The sequence below is a fragment of the Cuculus canorus genome, chromosome 1 (genome assembly GCF_017976375.1).
Source record: "Cuculus canorus isolate bCucCan1 chromosome 1, bCucCan1.pri, whole genome shotgun sequence".
Classification (NCBI taxonomy): domain Eukaryota; kingdom Metazoa; phylum Chordata; class Aves; order Cuculiformes; family Cuculidae; genus Cuculus; species Cuculus canorus.
The window spans coordinates 23,810,048-23,826,138 of NC_071401.1; the positions used below are offsets into that span (position 1 = coordinate 23,810,048).

The 16,091-nt window shown below is 43.1% G+C and overlaps 1 protein-coding gene and 1 non-coding gene across 5 annotated transcripts in view; one reads left to right on the top strand and one right to left on the bottom strand.

Moving 5' to 3' along the window:
- Positions 1-3,158: 3,158 nt before the first annotated feature.
- Positions 3,159-3,232, bottom strand: TRNAN-GUU (transfer RNA asparagine (anticodon GUU)). The gene has a single exon. It is a non-coding gene; the product is annotated as a tRNA-Asn (tRNA).
- A 10,217-nt stretch (positions 3,233-13,449) lies between these two features.
- PDS5B (PDS5 cohesin associated factor B) overlaps positions 13,450-16,091 on the top strand; it is a 103,086-nt gene continuing 100,444 nt past the window's right edge. For all 4 annotated transcript variants that reach the window (XM_054074846.1, XM_054074838.1, XM_054074862.1 and 1 more), the window contains exon 1: positions 13,450-13,604. The gene's annotated coding sequence lies outside the window, so the exon portion shown is untranslated. The remainder of the gene's footprint in view (positions 13,605-16,091) is intronic.

Sequence of the window (16,091 nt, forward strand, 5' to 3'; positions counted from 1 at the left end):
CTCAGCTACTTGTGAGAAACACTCATTCACTGGTAAAATACTGAAAAGGACAAAGTCTTCGAAGCAAAGACAATAAGATTTTTATTTTACAATTCAGCACTGAATTGGATGTCCTTCTAAAAAAAGGAATCTTACAAAAAGCCATCTTACAAAAGCAGTGGGTAGGTAGACTAGTTTTAGACGAAGAACTGTGTAAGTCCTCGGTGAATGTTTGTCTTTTTAGGTTATCCAACCATGTCTGGAGACTTCCTTCAGGTTATCTCTTGACCTAAGACAACTACATCTTACAAGAAAATTAAGCATATCAATAAATTCTTGCAACTCTAAGAGAGTGTTTATCCTTTCAGGTTATTATTCATCCACGTCTGGAGATTGTCTGCATACTATGCCTTGATACAAGACAGATTTGTATTACAAGATAATTAAACATACAAACCAGCTGCAGAAAATCTTATCAATTAATTCTCACGTACTGAAAACAGGGCAGAAGCTCCAGCCAGCAGCCCAGGCTGTGTTCCTTCTGGGTTTTCCGCTGTCCTGCTCAGTCCCGCAGCTACGCCTGCGCCATGTGTGGACCTCGATTCCTGCAGTGTGGTTGGCCCTCCGCAAAGCGTTGGATGGTTGTGTTTGGGTTGCTTCTTAATAATAAAGTAAACTTTGCCAATATTTTCTGCCTATATGTTAGGCCTGTTGATGTTTATTTGAATAAAGTGTTAATTTTTTGGCCCTAACCCCAAAGGAGAACATTTGTTAGAATTAGTTACATATGTCCCGGCACTGGACTAACTCACTCTGACCACTATCTTATGGATAAAATATTTTCTTCTGCAGAATTTTAAGAATCCTAACATTTATTTTGCTTTAAGTTGTAGACTGATTTTTGTGCAGGAACAACAAAGAAAGTTTGTAAAGGTTTTCGAGGCCAGGTTGGATGAGGCCTTGAGCAATCTCATCTAGTGGAAGGTGTCGCTGCCCATAGCAGGGGAAGGTGGAACGTCCCTTCCAACCCAAACCATTCTATGATTCTATGAAGATTATGAAGTCCTGATGAGGATTGACCCCAATGTAAGAACTCCACAAGTTTCCAAGACATGTATTTTATTTCATACACAAACCTGCAACTTTTCCATGCAGCACAGAGTATATTTTTTCCATTATGTGTCTACATTCTGTTTTTCAAATTTTGGCAAAATTTTTGTTTTTCAAAATTAGGCAAAGCAAACTACGCTTTTCCCAAAGAATAATCCTGTCACAGTAATTGTCAAGTTCTCATTACTGAACACAACAGTTTCTCTAAGTGATGTGCCCATTACAACAATTTGCAACATCTGTACTTTCAGATGACCTGAATAAATGAGGACTATTTTAATGTCTGAAATTAGTTTATTTGCTATACAAGATACAAAGAAAATGGTGATTGTTGTTCCAGTTACCTCTGCACCAAAACCATAGTCTCGTTTTCCGTGCCAGATGGTAACTCTGTTTTGTTGGAAGGTATGGATGTGTCTTTGGTAGCATTTTAATTTATATCAGAATTGAGCATTTTAAGTGAATCTCCCAATTCTTCCCATTTATGCAATTTAAAAGGTACTGAAATATGTATTGTAGGAATGCCACAACTTTAGCATCAAATACTTTTTGCATGTTGATTTCCACTTAAGGGTACTGCATTAGTTGTGTAGATATTCCTTGCATTGCAACCAGACCTGGGAAATGTGTGTACAGGTTTTTCTAAGGAGTAAGGGTGGCATAATCTAGTCACTTCATTTCAAACTGGAAAAACAGTATGTGAATTATCCTGGAAGACAGGAGGAGTCCTGTGTTAAGGCATGGCCTTGCTGTGGCTTTAAGGCCTGAATTTTTTACCATATTTTGGAATCCACAGTCAAAGAGACAAACTCTAAAGCTATTTTGAAGTAAACAAAAATGCAGAGGAAACTGGTCATTTCTGCTGGAAGGAGTTTTTTTCAGGAAGGAAAATAGGAAATGTCATAAAGAACTGGCCTTTGCTACCAACAACACAACAACAATGTAGAGACATAAAATATACAAAGGAGAATATTATTCCAAGTTGATGGAGTATTTCTAACACAAGTATTTTTGGATATACAGAGGGATACACAGATTTATTCTTCTACTCTTTTTCATGATATTATTTAAAGATAATAAGGCTAGTCCTTAATTTTAATCTGAAAAATATTTTGCAATCAAGATTCTTGACATCTTGGAGAATTCTTTTGTAACAGTAATGCTATTAATTATTTAATCCCAAGAAAAAAACTACTTTCCATTTGAAATAATTATTTGCTCCCCTACACAAGCTAAATCATGAAACATCCGACTTAAACATTTAGAGAGAATAAGGGTGTACTGCATGTGGACCTTCTGAAGGTAGTATCTGGAGATCAAAGCACTCAAGTCCTTCATGTTGTATAACTAGTAATTGCCTCGGTTGTATTTTATTTTGGGAATTCTCACAGTACTTGAGTACCTAATTAAGTAAGTCACATTACGACTGACAATACACTAATGTTATTTCTTCAACCTCAGTTAGAGTACAAGAATGTGCTTTCTCTGATGATACTACTACAGCTGCTACAGATCCCATATGGGAAGTTGTACTTATTTGAGACAAAGCTAAAAAACAAATATTGCTCTAGAATCCTCAAGCTACACTAGATGATAAAAGAAGTTCCATCAGAAAAAGTAGCAGGACAGACTGATAGGGTAGATAGTAGTGTAGGGTAGATAGCGTCCAAAGGGATGAACACCATAATGGTGAAAATATTTACAAAAAAGCATTAACAGATTGTGGGTTTTTCTTTGTTTGCAGAGGAGCCTGAATTTTATAACTTCATTTTTTTCATATATTTATAAATTTGCTTAGACCTCTACCACGTACGAGGTAGAACTTTAACATGTACCTCTGCTATATGTCACCTAAATCCTGTAATGTACAAAATTCACCTATGATTTTGGTGGAAATTTCTCATAGAAGTGAAAATATCGAATCACAGAATAGTTTGGGTTGGAAGGTTTGGCTCGTCTTCCGTTTGGATCTAGTTCCAACGCCCCCTGCCATGGGCAGGAAAGAACACCTCCCAATGGATCAGGCTGCTCAAGGCCCCATCCAACCTGGCCTTGAAAAGGTGATGCCTCGTCCCTGGGTGGGCTTGAACCACCATCCTTTCGGTTAACAGCCGAACGCGCTAACCAATTGCGCCACAGAGACATGCTGAAAAGTGTTTTATATGAGAGTATAATAGTGTCATTGCATGGGTTACAAATTGCAAAAAGTTATGTATTCTGGTGTTCTTTGACATTTTTGCCGTATCTTTCACATTAGTTGATGGAACGATGGCTTTAACTGATCTAAGAGGAGAGTGAAAGGAATATATTCCACTTTATATAATCAGATTTTGATTCAGTTTTCCAAGTGTTTTCTAAGTTTAAGTTGATTTGAACATTACAGATAGCATTACAATTTGTATGCATGGGGTAGTGAATAAAGTTCTATGAAAAAAGATTAATACTGACATTATATAACTTGAATGTTTGAACTTGCAGATGGATCATTTTCTCAGAGTAGTTTTTGCATCTGATTTCCTTAATTAAAAAGGGAAGATGGCAAGTGTCCAGTTTGGAGGATCACCCTGATTCTTTACTGGTATAGCTGATGCTTTAGATCCATGGCAGAGATCACTTGTAGTAAAGTAAAGGAAGCAGTTACCATCAGACTGCTTTCGTCTGCATGGGCCCAGTTTCTGGTTTGGACAAAAACATGCCTTAAGGTGCAATTTCAAATTACAACTAAACCACACTAAAACTAAACTACTGTCAGAAAGGGTGCTTCTGCTACTCCCTTCCCACACATAGAGATTCCTCCTCTCGTAATAGCTTGTCATAGATTTATAGAATAGTTAGGGTTGGAAGGGATCTTAAATATCATCTAGTTCCAAACCCCCTGCTACGGGCAAGGACAACCCACTAGATCAGGCTGCCCAGGGCTCCATCCAACCTGGCCTTGAACACTTCCAGGGATGGGGCAGCCACAACTTCCCTGGGCAACCTATTCCAGTGCCTCACCACTCTCATGGTTCTTTTTTGACGCTGGAGAGAGGCAGTGCTTCTGCATCACTGGTGGGCACAGGCTGATCAGTGCCAGGGAAGCGTGGGGGGAACAACTATGTGGGGATGATGCAGGGACTGTTGCCCCTCCTTTCAGCAGCATCCAGCTGTTGGGTCAGTTTAACTGTATTACCTCACCCTTGCCAACTAAGATGACCATACCCACCACGTTGCTCTGCCCAGCGCCTCCTTGCCATTATCGTTACGCTCCGGTGTTTCTACCCACTGTGACTGCTGGTCTCTTCCTTGCATCCACTGTTCCTTTCTGATATGATTTTGCTTCTTGCCTGTTTCCCGCTACACCTTTACATCCCATAGTCCTCTATTGCTTCCTACTACTAACACCGTTCTTTTTCCTGGTTCCCTCTTTCTGTTTGATTTAGGGTGTTTTCTTTCTTCTGTTTTTTATCTCCCCTTTCCTGCAAAAGACTAAAGTGCTGCCTTTATCCTCTCCTGCAAATCTGGAGAGCAACATCATGGTGGCATCCGTTTGCTGAGGGACAAGAACAGAGAACACATACATTCTCTGCAGAGAGAGAGGTATGCTGTTTGGGTACACTGTAACGGCACCAGGAAGAGGAATGTTCTTCAGATTTCTCAAGTTGCCAGTTCCTGCTTCCTAAAAGGGGCAGAACTAAATATTTTTAATAAAAACATTATACTATTCCTTTCTGTGAGGAAAGATTTCCCTAACATTTTTTCTAGAAACCTTTCAGATAAAACTTCCCAACATAACTCAGCATGATGAAGGTTGCTGATGTGAGAAATATTAACTCAAAAAAAAAATGCTGGCAAAATAATAAATGCCTGTATTCCACTTTTAATAGAAAAGATTAGGCAAATTTAAGATAGTCAGAAGGATGAGACTCCATCTTTAATAACGAGGGGAAAAAACCAAGATAAATATTCAGCAGGCACAACTTGAGATTGGCTTTTATGCTTAAGGGTTAATAGGGAATAACAGGTCATTTATTTAAATCTTGTGCCTTGATCTTGTTATCAGACTTGATGTAGCAGAGTACTCTTTCATCTTCTCATAACACTGTTCTAATAACACTCCATTTGAGTTCAAGAGGACTAGTTACATACTTACATTTAATTATGCCTCTTTCGAAGGGTTAATCACCGTGGGTCTTAATTTGCCTTGCCATTCTTTAATCCACTAAGTCTTATTTGAAAAAGTGAGGCTTCAAGGTGATTTAGGAAATACGTGAAGTATTGCTGCATAATTATTTGAATTTAAGTCAAACTATATCTAGAAACAAATTCTGGTAACATTAGGAGAACTGGTTTACTCAGCCAACTAGAAATGTTGCATGCCAAGTGGTTTTATGAAGCTGTTATATGGCAAAGAGGTATACTGATATGTAAATGTCCCATCAAAGTTTCAGTCATAAAAATCCAGTAACAGTTTTTACTCATTAATTTCCACAAATAAAGTGGAGTTGTTTTATTTTCAAATTTCAGCTCAAGAATCAGCTTAGGAATTACAGTTTTGATAAAGTTATATCTTTTTACCAAAAAAATATCCCTACCACCTGCTAGTTATGGGAAATAGTAGTATTTTTTTACATACGCAACAGACTGTAGTAAGTGATGTTTAAGCCCTTGATAGCTTAGGATTTCTTTTGACTATGACGTAAGTAGTTTGTCATTTCAATATTGGTTTTTGATTCCCTTTCAGTGTAGGATAAAGCCTTTTGAAGACAAAAATATTGTGGAGAAAAGGAACACCGAATCAGTTAATTTTGGAAGTTCTTGAAACCTTTGATTTATTTTTTTTTTTAGCTGAAATCTGCATGATACGTAGATTGTTTTCTTGCTGGTAAAGCACCCGTCCTGTGAGTTATGTCTCAAGCGCTGTAGCAAAACAGAACTAAAAGAATTATAAGATTTAACTTTTAAGGCAGAGTGCTTTAGAAAATATAACAACTGCTGGCCTACGGTAAAGCTGAGCTTATTGCTTGTGAAATATTAAGGGAAAGCAGACCTAATACCCCAATTCTTCACAATTTATGCATTTAAAAGTACAGCACGTGGAGTTTCTGGAAAGTGACACTCAAGGTGAAGGTCCAGGCACCACTAGACAGTCAGCAAGAATATTTAAATAGCAGCTAAAGCTTACATAAAAATGGAGGAAACTGAGTGTAATGCCTTCAGTAGATTTAAATTCAAGGGGACTTTATAATAAGTAGCTTTAAATAGAGGGCAGACAGGGGAACGCTAAAAGCAAAAAGTGTGACTAGGAGAAAAAGCATATCAGACAGATCAACAGAAAAACGCCCAGTATTTTACACAGCACAATAGGTTTAATTCTTTAATGCTTAATATACTAATCACTGTTAAGTGAGAGGAAAAAAGAAGATGAAATACCACAGAAATTTACTGCAATGTGCTTAACCATGGCAATGTTGACATCCCCACTGTTTTGTAGAATACTTGTTCATTTTAATTACTCAGCTGTTACTTGAAGTTGTTATTATTTGAACACTGGAAGTTTAACAACTGAAATGCTCACCTGTCAGATACAACTTACATTAAAAATTTCTTAAATGTTCTTCCCATTTTGTCATACTAACAGCATTGCTTAAGAATGTATAGGTTACATACTCTCCTCTCCCACCTCCTGTCCTACATCTCAATTAGAGATGGAGAACTTTTAAATCAATTAAAGTTATCTCAGAGGATAAACTAATTTAATTCATTGACAACCTGAGCTCATCACCAGGGAAAGAAAGACTGCTGGTACAGACTCCCAAAATACCAATTCTCAACTGTCATACTTGTCAGCAAGGCACTAAGGGAAGAACAATTTTTTTCCCCCGACTACTGTGGCTTTTTAGGCTATCATAGGTTATATTAGTATTTAGTTGTAGGAATGCACTGTGCAAACAGCTGAGTGATCAGTGGTCAGCAAGAAGACTCCATGATATTTAGCAACAAAACAGCTGTTAAGCCACACTAGCATAAGAAAAACCAACCCAAAACCTAACAACAATCTGGTGTGAGAAGCCTTAAAGATTTGCGTAGTAATACACCCTCTAACACTCCTGACGAACACCAAGATTGGTAGATTTGTTTGGCTAAAGCATAAAAGCTGCACTGGTTGGTAGTGAAATAAACACTGTCACTTCCTGATGGCAGTAAAGAAACAGAATCTGTTTCAGAACATTAACAATCTAAATAATTGGTTTTGCTCTGTGGCTACTGCATCATGAAACATACTATTGCTCTCTTCCCATGTGTGTCTCTGAAAAGGCACTGGCCTCTTTAGGATCCTGTCGGAAGAAGAGATGTCAGAGATAAAGATATATCTACAGCTGACTTAAGATGGCGTGTTTTGGGAGAGGGCAAGAGTTTTGTTTTAGTAGAAACACTTACTTTAGTTGGTCATTTAATCTTAGTAGTGTCTTACTGTAGCTGTTATCGATTTAAAGAAGAGAGCAGATGAGTAGGTAGGGTGAAAGGCACGAAGTCATTAAGTTTTATATGATATTGCGCAAAAAAAAATCACGAGAGATGATGATATGTTACTTTTCAGGGTAATTCCTACATTTCTTACCCTGAAAAGTAACATATCATCATCTCTCGTATTTTTTTTTTGCAAAATATCATATAGCACTTAATGACTCTTGTCTTTTTGTTAGAAAACCACAAGACAGATGCAGATAGGTAGTTTTGGTAGTGTAAGTCTTGCTAGCACTACGATTAAAGCAGTACTTATTAAACTTTAGAATTAATATTGCACGTGTACTAAAGCTAGTAACTTCTGTCTTATTCACTGACTTATTCAGCTGTTTTTGTTTACAAGGAGACAGTGTGGGAAACAGCACTCAGAGACAGTAAGAGTCTAAAAATTCCAGTCATCTTAAGTCATTGTTTCCATGTGGCTTCCTTGCAAATTACCTCAGACATATGAGATACTAAAATTAGTTGTGAAGTTAACTTGTATTCATAATAATGCCAGCCCTTTAGTTGAGGAGCCAACACTAATAAATGAGCTATTTTTTCTTTGAGACAAATAATTACGCCTGCAAGTCAAAGGTGTATACAGGCCTCCTACATGGTAACCCCCCTTTCAGTGTGAAGGGCTTGGTGTACAAATGATGTGTATTTAATTTGAATTGTTTTTCTACTAAAATATTTTTGATGCAATTGTTCAAGAGTTGTAATTAAAAGAGAAACAAACAGACGGGAAAGGTGTGGAAATGCTGTGCTGGTGGAAAGAAGTCCAGAAGGCCTGACAAAACAGAATGGGTAAAAAGATGGCAGGTGGGCTTTGAAGCAGATCAGTTTAAGGTCAGTCCTGGAAATTTAAACTCACAAAACCATGGCTACCAGCTCTCCAAAATCTTTGGCTAAAAACTGCAGCAGCAGCCAAAATCCCCCACTAGACAGCAGAGATGTAAAGCATCATTAGGAAGAGTACTGAAAGCAAGACAGAAGGCAGTTTGCTGCTCTGTGGGAAACCTTGATGCACTCATCTCTTGAGTTCAAGGCACAGTTCTGGTCTGCAAGGGCACAACAAATTTAAAGAAAGTACAGACGGTATCAAGAAAGATGACTAAAATGATCCGAGGGGAGAGATCCACAGTCTTACAAGGGACTAAAAGGATCTGGATTCTGATTGTGAGAAGATAAGGCTAAGCAGCATATGATCAAATTTATAAATCAAGAAGGCCCTGTCTAAGGTGAATGCAGAAATAGTGTTCTTGACACAAGGGGTACTGGGCCTCTGGAACCTGCTGGCTAAGTAGAAAATGCACAGTGTCAGAAGGTTCAAAAAGGGATTAGACACATTAGTGGACAACAGCTCCATAAATGGATTCTAAAGGGAATAGATAGGTACATACCATCCATGTACAAACCAAACATGGCTCCGCACCACAAGAAGGATATTTTGGCTCAGGAGTGTGTCCAAAGAAAAGCAACGAAGCTGGTGAGGGGGCTGGAGAACAAGTCTTACGAGGAGCGGCTGAGAGAGCTGGGGTTGTTTAGCCTGGAGAAGAGGAGGCTGAGGGGAGACCTTATTACTCTCTACAACTACCTGAAAAGAGGTTGTGGAGAGGAGGGTGCTGGCCTCGTCTCCCAAGTGACAGGGGACAGGACAAGGTGGAATGGCCTCAAGCTCTGCCAGGGGAGGTTCAGGTTGGATATCAGAAAAAAGTTCTTCACAGTAAGAGTCATTGGGCACTGGAACAGGCTGGCCAGGGAGGTGGTTGAGTCACCTTCCCTGGAGGTGTTTAAGGAACAGGTTGATGAAGTGCTTAGGGACATGGTTTAAGGGAGTGTTAGGAATGGTTGGACTTGATGATCCAGTGGGTCCTTTCCAACCTGGTGATTCTATGATTCTATGTTGTATCCCTGTTACATCAACTGTAGATGCCAGGAGTGTATAAGGGATGACTGAAAGTAAGCAGGTCTCCCTAAATACTGCGTCCTTTGCTATTATTCTTGTTTTATACAGAGGAATACTACTACCCCAAATTTTGCATTTAAGTTCCCTTCATTTGGGGGGAATTGCAGGGACTAGCACACTGGAAATGTAAGATATGGGTCTCACTCTGGGAAACTGCTGCTGATGTTGGTGCTGCTGTTGGTTATCAAATAGGGGGATAGGTAGACTATCGGTTGGACTCAGAAGGGCATTATCATTGTTGAGAAGATTCTGTGTATTTCTAAGGTACAGAGCTACCATTGCCACTGTAGTCTGCTATTTCCACACATTGTTACTACAGACAGAAAGCTGTGAGAAGAATACTGCTGTGTGGGATGCTCTTTGACCAGGGTGTCCATCATTGTCACTTGAACACTGAGTTGCAAGCAGTCTCCTCAATGCACACATTCTGTGTAAAAGATCTGTTCTCTGGAGTTCTATGGTACTGGCTTCCTCTGTGTGCCATGCTGTAAGCACCGTATTTATTTTATGTGAATATTTTGAATCTTTCTCAAGTATACAGTTCCTATAACATGCATCTATCCTTACTTTTGCCTGAATTTTCAGGAGGTAGTAAAACTGGTGAAACCAAGTCTGCTTACAGCCATCAGTGCCCTGTGAGATGTGACATTTCTTCTGAGAGAGACTGGGTCTACCCTTGGGAACATAGTCCATGCTGGCATAGATTGCACAATGCAGTTCTTTTCTTTTAGGATTTCATCGAAAAGGGATTGGGTATTTGTTAATCCCTCCTGCAGGTAGAGTATTGGCTCCTAACACTTTGCAAATGAACTTGATGAAATTAACTTCATGAAGGCTAAGTGCAAGGTCCTGCACCTAGGCTGGGGCAATCCCAAGGCACAATTACAGACTGGGATTGAGAACGGATTGAGAGCAGCCCTGAAAAGAAGGCGCTGGTGGATGAGAAGCTCACCACGAGCTGGCAATGCGTGCTCACAGCCCTGAAAGCCAACTGTATCCTGCATCAAAAGAAGTGTGGCCAGGAGGTTGAGGGAGGTGATTCTGTCTATTCCATTCTCGTGAGAGCTCACCTGGAGCCTTGTGTTCAGTAGGAAGGAGATGGACCTGTTAGAGTGAGTCCAGAGGAGGGCCATAAAGAGGATCAGAGGCTGGAGCATCCTCGCTTATGAGGACAGGCTGAGAGAGCTGGGCTTGTTTAGCCTAGAGAAGAGAAGGCTTCAGGGAGACCCTTATAGCAGCCTTCCAGTCCTTAAAGGGGGGCAACAGGAAAGCTGGGCAGGGGCTCTTTATCGGGGCATGCAGGGATAGATGAGGGATAATGGTTTTAAGCCGGAAGATGAGAATTTTTTTTTTTTTTTTTTTTTTTTTTTGCTGTGAGGGCGGTGAGGCGCTGGCACGGGCTGCCCAGAGAGGTCGTGGATGCCCCATCCCTGGAGGTGTCCCAGGCCAGGCTGGATGGGGCTTTGAGCGACCTGATTCAGTGGGAGGTGTCCCTGCCTATTGCACGGATGATTTTTAAGGTCCTTTCCAACTCAAACCATTCTACGATTCTACGATGGCATAGACACCGCCTGACCCGCAGCGGGGGACGGACCCCGCCGGCGCGGGGGAGGCTCGGCGCTGCCTCCGGACCCGGGCGCGGAGCGGCGGGCGGCGCCCCCTGCGGGACACAGGCGCCACTGCGGGCAGCCCCGGCGAGACCCGGGCGGAGGGACGGGGCGGAGCGCCTCCGAAATGTCTATTCCTGGCGCCTGGAAAGAGTCCCGGTGCGGGCACGAAATGAACGGCGGAACGCGAATGAGGAGAGAACCCGGTTACACAGCACCTTGTTCTGCCTCTCGAAGCCTTCTCCGCTCCAGGCGTCCTGACAGGAGATCCTGTGACCTGCTCCAGGCATCCTGACACGACCTCCTGTGACCTGCTCCAGGTGTCCCAACAGCAGCTCCTGTGACCTGCTCTAAGCGTCCTTACAGGAGCTCCTGTGACCTGCTCCAGGCATCTTGACAGGACCTCTTATGACCTGCTCCAGGTAACCTGACAGGAGCTCCTGTGACCTGTTCCAGGCATCCTGAAAGGAGCTCCTGTGACCTGCTCCAGCTGTCCTTACAGGAGCTCCTGTGACTTGCTCCAAGCATCCTGGCAGGAGCTCCTGTGACCTGCTCCATCAGTAAAACAGAGCACAGTATTTGCGTATAGCATACAACAGCAGTATTGTTGCTTTCATCATTACACAGATGAGTTTGCGGCTTGGATGGATAGATGTATGTTATACTTTGCTGCTGGTTTGTAAGCATCCCTCCCACTACATGCAAGTGTTCCACAGGAAAAGATGTGTTCCCCAACCTAGGATCCAAATCTTGGTAAGGTCAGACAGATGGCAACAGGAGAGTCAATAGGAAATTGTTCTAACTGCACCAAAAAAGTCTACCCTTGACTGCAAGAGTAGGGTCCTTCCCAATAATAGGCAATATAAAACTGCCAGATAAAGTTTTTCTCTCTTTACTGCCTGTGCAGGAATAGTTGTGTTCTCAGGAAGAGTGGGACAAGGGTAACTCACCCAGAAATGTAAACAAGGGGAGTTTTGGGGCCTGGAAAGTGGTTTTTTTATGTTACAGTCTTGGCAATTTATCCTGGTAGGACTGGTGTAGCCTTCGTTAGAAGATTAGGATACTTAACTCCATTTAAAACTGGAAGGAATATAAAGGCATGCTGGTTCCAATGTGTGAGCAGGTTCAGAAAGCTTGAGGAAACCTATTTTAAGATGTAAAACACTCATTACAACGTTTTGGCTAACATGCTGTTTAAATAGGTTTCTCCCACTGGATGAATCCCTGAGTGTCTTTCAGCAAACCCGCCGAGTATGGTTTACGTTTTTCAAATCATAGAGATTTATGCTTTTTAAATCATACTGCTCTAAATGCTTCCATTTTCCCCTGATGTGTCATTCACAGATGCAGCACTTTATCTGCAGCAGTCAGAAGAAATTACATCACTTCTCTGTTTGCCTTTTCCTGTAAGGGCGCCCCTGAAACTATTGCAAACCCAAAGGGTTTGATGAGCCATTCCTGCTCCTTTTTCTGCTCCTTCTCTGCCATTAAGCAACCCCACGCCTTACTGTTTTACAATAATCCTGTAACGATTCACGTTGCTTGGGGGAAATACTTATTTCATAGAATCATAGAATAGTTTGGGTTGGAAGGGACCTTAAAGATCACCCAGTTCCAATCCCCCTGCCATGGGCAGGGACACCTCACATTAGATCAGGCTGCTCAACGTCCCATCCAACCTGACCTTGAACACCTCCAGGGATGGGGCAGCCACAATTTCCCCGGGCAGCCTGTGCCAGCGCCTCACCACCCTCATGGTGAAGAAATTCCTCCTTCTGTCTAGCCTGAACCTGCTCCTCTCATCACGGTGCCCATCAGCCAAGAACCAGCCCCGGTTCCTCTCTCTACCACCTGCCCGGTCTCCTCCCCGGGAGGTTCGAAGAAAAAAGTGCATCAAAACTTTATGTAACCTTTGGGCTGGACCGTTCGTTCCTGTTACTGGTTTGTTAGTTGGATGCGGGGTTTTCAACGAAGGCAACTGGATTTCTGGGAAACCTCCACCTCCTCTTCGCGCCCCCCCGGTCCCGTGCGCGCTGCAGCCCAAGGGAGGAGCCGGGACCCCGCGCCGCGGCGCTCGGCAGCCCAGCTTTCCGCGGGGGTTCGCGGTGTCCCGGGTGGGAGGCAGGGCTGGATCGGCTCCCGGGGCTCGAACACTCGCAGAGGGTGTTGTGACTCGCTCTCCACCCCCCCTCCCGTTCGGGGCCGGCAGGGGGCGCTGCTGCCTCGCTCTGGCCGCGCTCGCGCCCCCTCGGCGTCTCCATTGGAGCAGCCGGAGACGAGTTGGCGCCATTTTGAAGCGGAGCGGGGGGACCGGGGCGAGCTGCGGAAGGGGAGGGGGCGGCAGGCGATTGGCTGCGGCGGCGGCGGCTCCTCTCCCAGCGCGGAGCGGCGGCGGCGGCGCGGAGCGGACCCGCCTGGCACCGGCGAGGAGGAGAAGCGGCGGCAGCGGGGTGAGAAGGCGGCCCCGCTCCATTTTCCCTTGGCGGGGACCGAGCCCCTTCCCATCCCCCTTCGCATCCCCCTTTCGCGGGGCTCCCCTCCCCCTTCCCCCGTGAAGGATTGAATCTCCCGCCCCCCATTCCCTCCTCTGTGTGTGTGTGACCTTGGCTGGGGGGCTTGGGGTCGCCCCCTTCCCCCCCCTCCCCCCCGCGGGGAGTGATCGCGGCGCCCCCCGCGCCCCTCACCGTCCTCTCGCGGCGTGGGGCTCTCTTTCCTCCTCGTGCAGCCGCCCCCCTCCCCGCCCGCATCGCTCTCTCCGCTCCGCACTCTGGCGGGGACCTGGGCTTGCTGGGTCCCTACTTCTGCGAGCCCGTTTCTTTCATGCTGGCTGCTTTCCCCCCTCCAACCCCCTTCTTCCCCCCCTCCTATTACCCCCTCCTTTTTCCCCCCCCCCTTCCTTTCCTCCTTCTCCCCCCCCCCCCCCCTTCTTTTCTTCCCCCCTCTTCTATTTCTTTTTTTCCCTCCCCCTTCGCATGAGGCTCTGTGAGAAAGCGCTCGGGAAGGACGTGTCGGGGGGTGGGGGGTGTTTGCCGCCGCCTAGTAGATGGAAAACTATGAATTTTGCATCTGAATCGCCAGATGGAGAATGGCTAATTTATAGGTTATGTATTGTTTACGTTGAGAGCCTCTGGTCGGGAATCTAGGTCTGTAACTTCATCCGGCTGCAAATAAATCACTATCTGTTCTTCAAAACAAATCAGCAATTAATGACAGTGAACAATCCTGGAAAATTAAACTGCAGCAGACCAGCTCCTAGAGAGCTGGATTTTGTTGTGCAAGCCTTAATTCTGACTTTTATGTTTGCTTCCTGCACAGTTGCTTGCTGAGAGCTGCAATTATTTTGTTAGGGGTTCAGTTTTCCTATTTAGCGCAACTGCTAAAGTATTCTCGTGTTGGTCTTTTGTTTTGTGCTCGCTGGGTAGGTGCTTGGGCTGTAACTGATTTTGCTTTGCTTTGGAGGGAATAGAAGGAGTGTTGAAAATTGGAGTGGCTTCATAGTTGAAAGTGAGTGTCAAATCGCATTTTTGGAAGAAGATAAGGTGACATGCATTCCTTCAGGTTTTCTCCTTCCAAACTAGTGGAATTGTTCAGCTTTCAGATGATAGGAATTTTGTTGGGTATGCCTTGTATGTAGTATTGATAGTTCTAAACATATTAATTTGTGCTAAGTAATACCTCAAAAAGATGTGAAACATCTGCATGTATGCTATGCTCAGGCCACCCTAAAAGAAAACGGAGAGTGACAGGCAATCAGGTAAAGATCATCTAACAGAGATGTACGTATCGTGTTCATCGCTGGCATTTGGAAGTGTGCACTACTGGAGAAAGTAGTTAAGTACTTCAGTACTTGCATGACATCTTGTGTCTGTGTTTGAGGCAAGGTTGTACTGTATTACTGTGAGGTGGAGGGGATGTGGTGTGGTTGTGTGTGTGGTGTGTTGTTTGTTTGGGGTTTTTTATGTAGTTCTTGGGCAGTAGTATTTGCCCGTGTGTTTCTTGCATTTCCTTTGCTAGTTGTTATACAGACTGGAAAGTGTAGTTTAGTTTTTGATGAAACAGATAAATGAATAAAACTAAAATGGGAAATCAGAAGTGTATAACACTTGTACGCTTTTTTCCTTCTGTGCTATATAAATATTGGATTTAGACTGTATCTAGCAAGCTTACTTATGGACTGAAATCGAACAAGTCAGCTAAGTCATTATTGAGCTGTAATTAAAAATATAAAACCCAACTGTTAGCATTTGGGAAAGCATATTAATGAAATATGGGCATGACCTCAGGCATTATCCATTTTTTGGCTCTAGAACAGGAGGCTCTATTGCCTCCAGTAGATCAAAAGAGATGCATTTTCTTTTGGGTTACGTTGCTCTTTACCAGGCTCTCAGGTTATGCTTTTTTTCCTTCTCTCTTTCTTTCTTCAGTCAGACAGTTTATATTCCTACAGAAGAGTAGGAGATTGTGTAGGTATGTGTAGGAGTCTTTTTAGTAAGGGATTTTCATTTAAAGGTTTTTGGAGTAAGCATTTTTTTTTGGGAGAGGTGACAAGGGCTACTTGTTGCACAAGGAGAATTTTCATGAGAGCGATGAATCAGAAAATGTGAAGCTGAACAGTAAAACCACACAAAGCAGGAAATGGAGTAAAGTGTAGTACTGCAACTCCTTATTTTTCCCCTACCAATTTCATTCCAGTGTCCCTTTCCCTTGATATTACTTAGTGCACATACTTACCTTCCTCTTTCTTGACACAGTCTTCCCTCCAGCCTTCAGATAAGTTCCTTTAGTAGAACCAAAAAGTATGTCTGATGTGTGTGGCACTGGCAAGTGGTAAGATAGCATATCATACTCTTAACAAGTTTCTAAAGTAATGGTGATTTTATTCTTAGAACAAAATGTCAATACTGCAAGCTAAAATGATATTTGGAAAGACTGAGAAA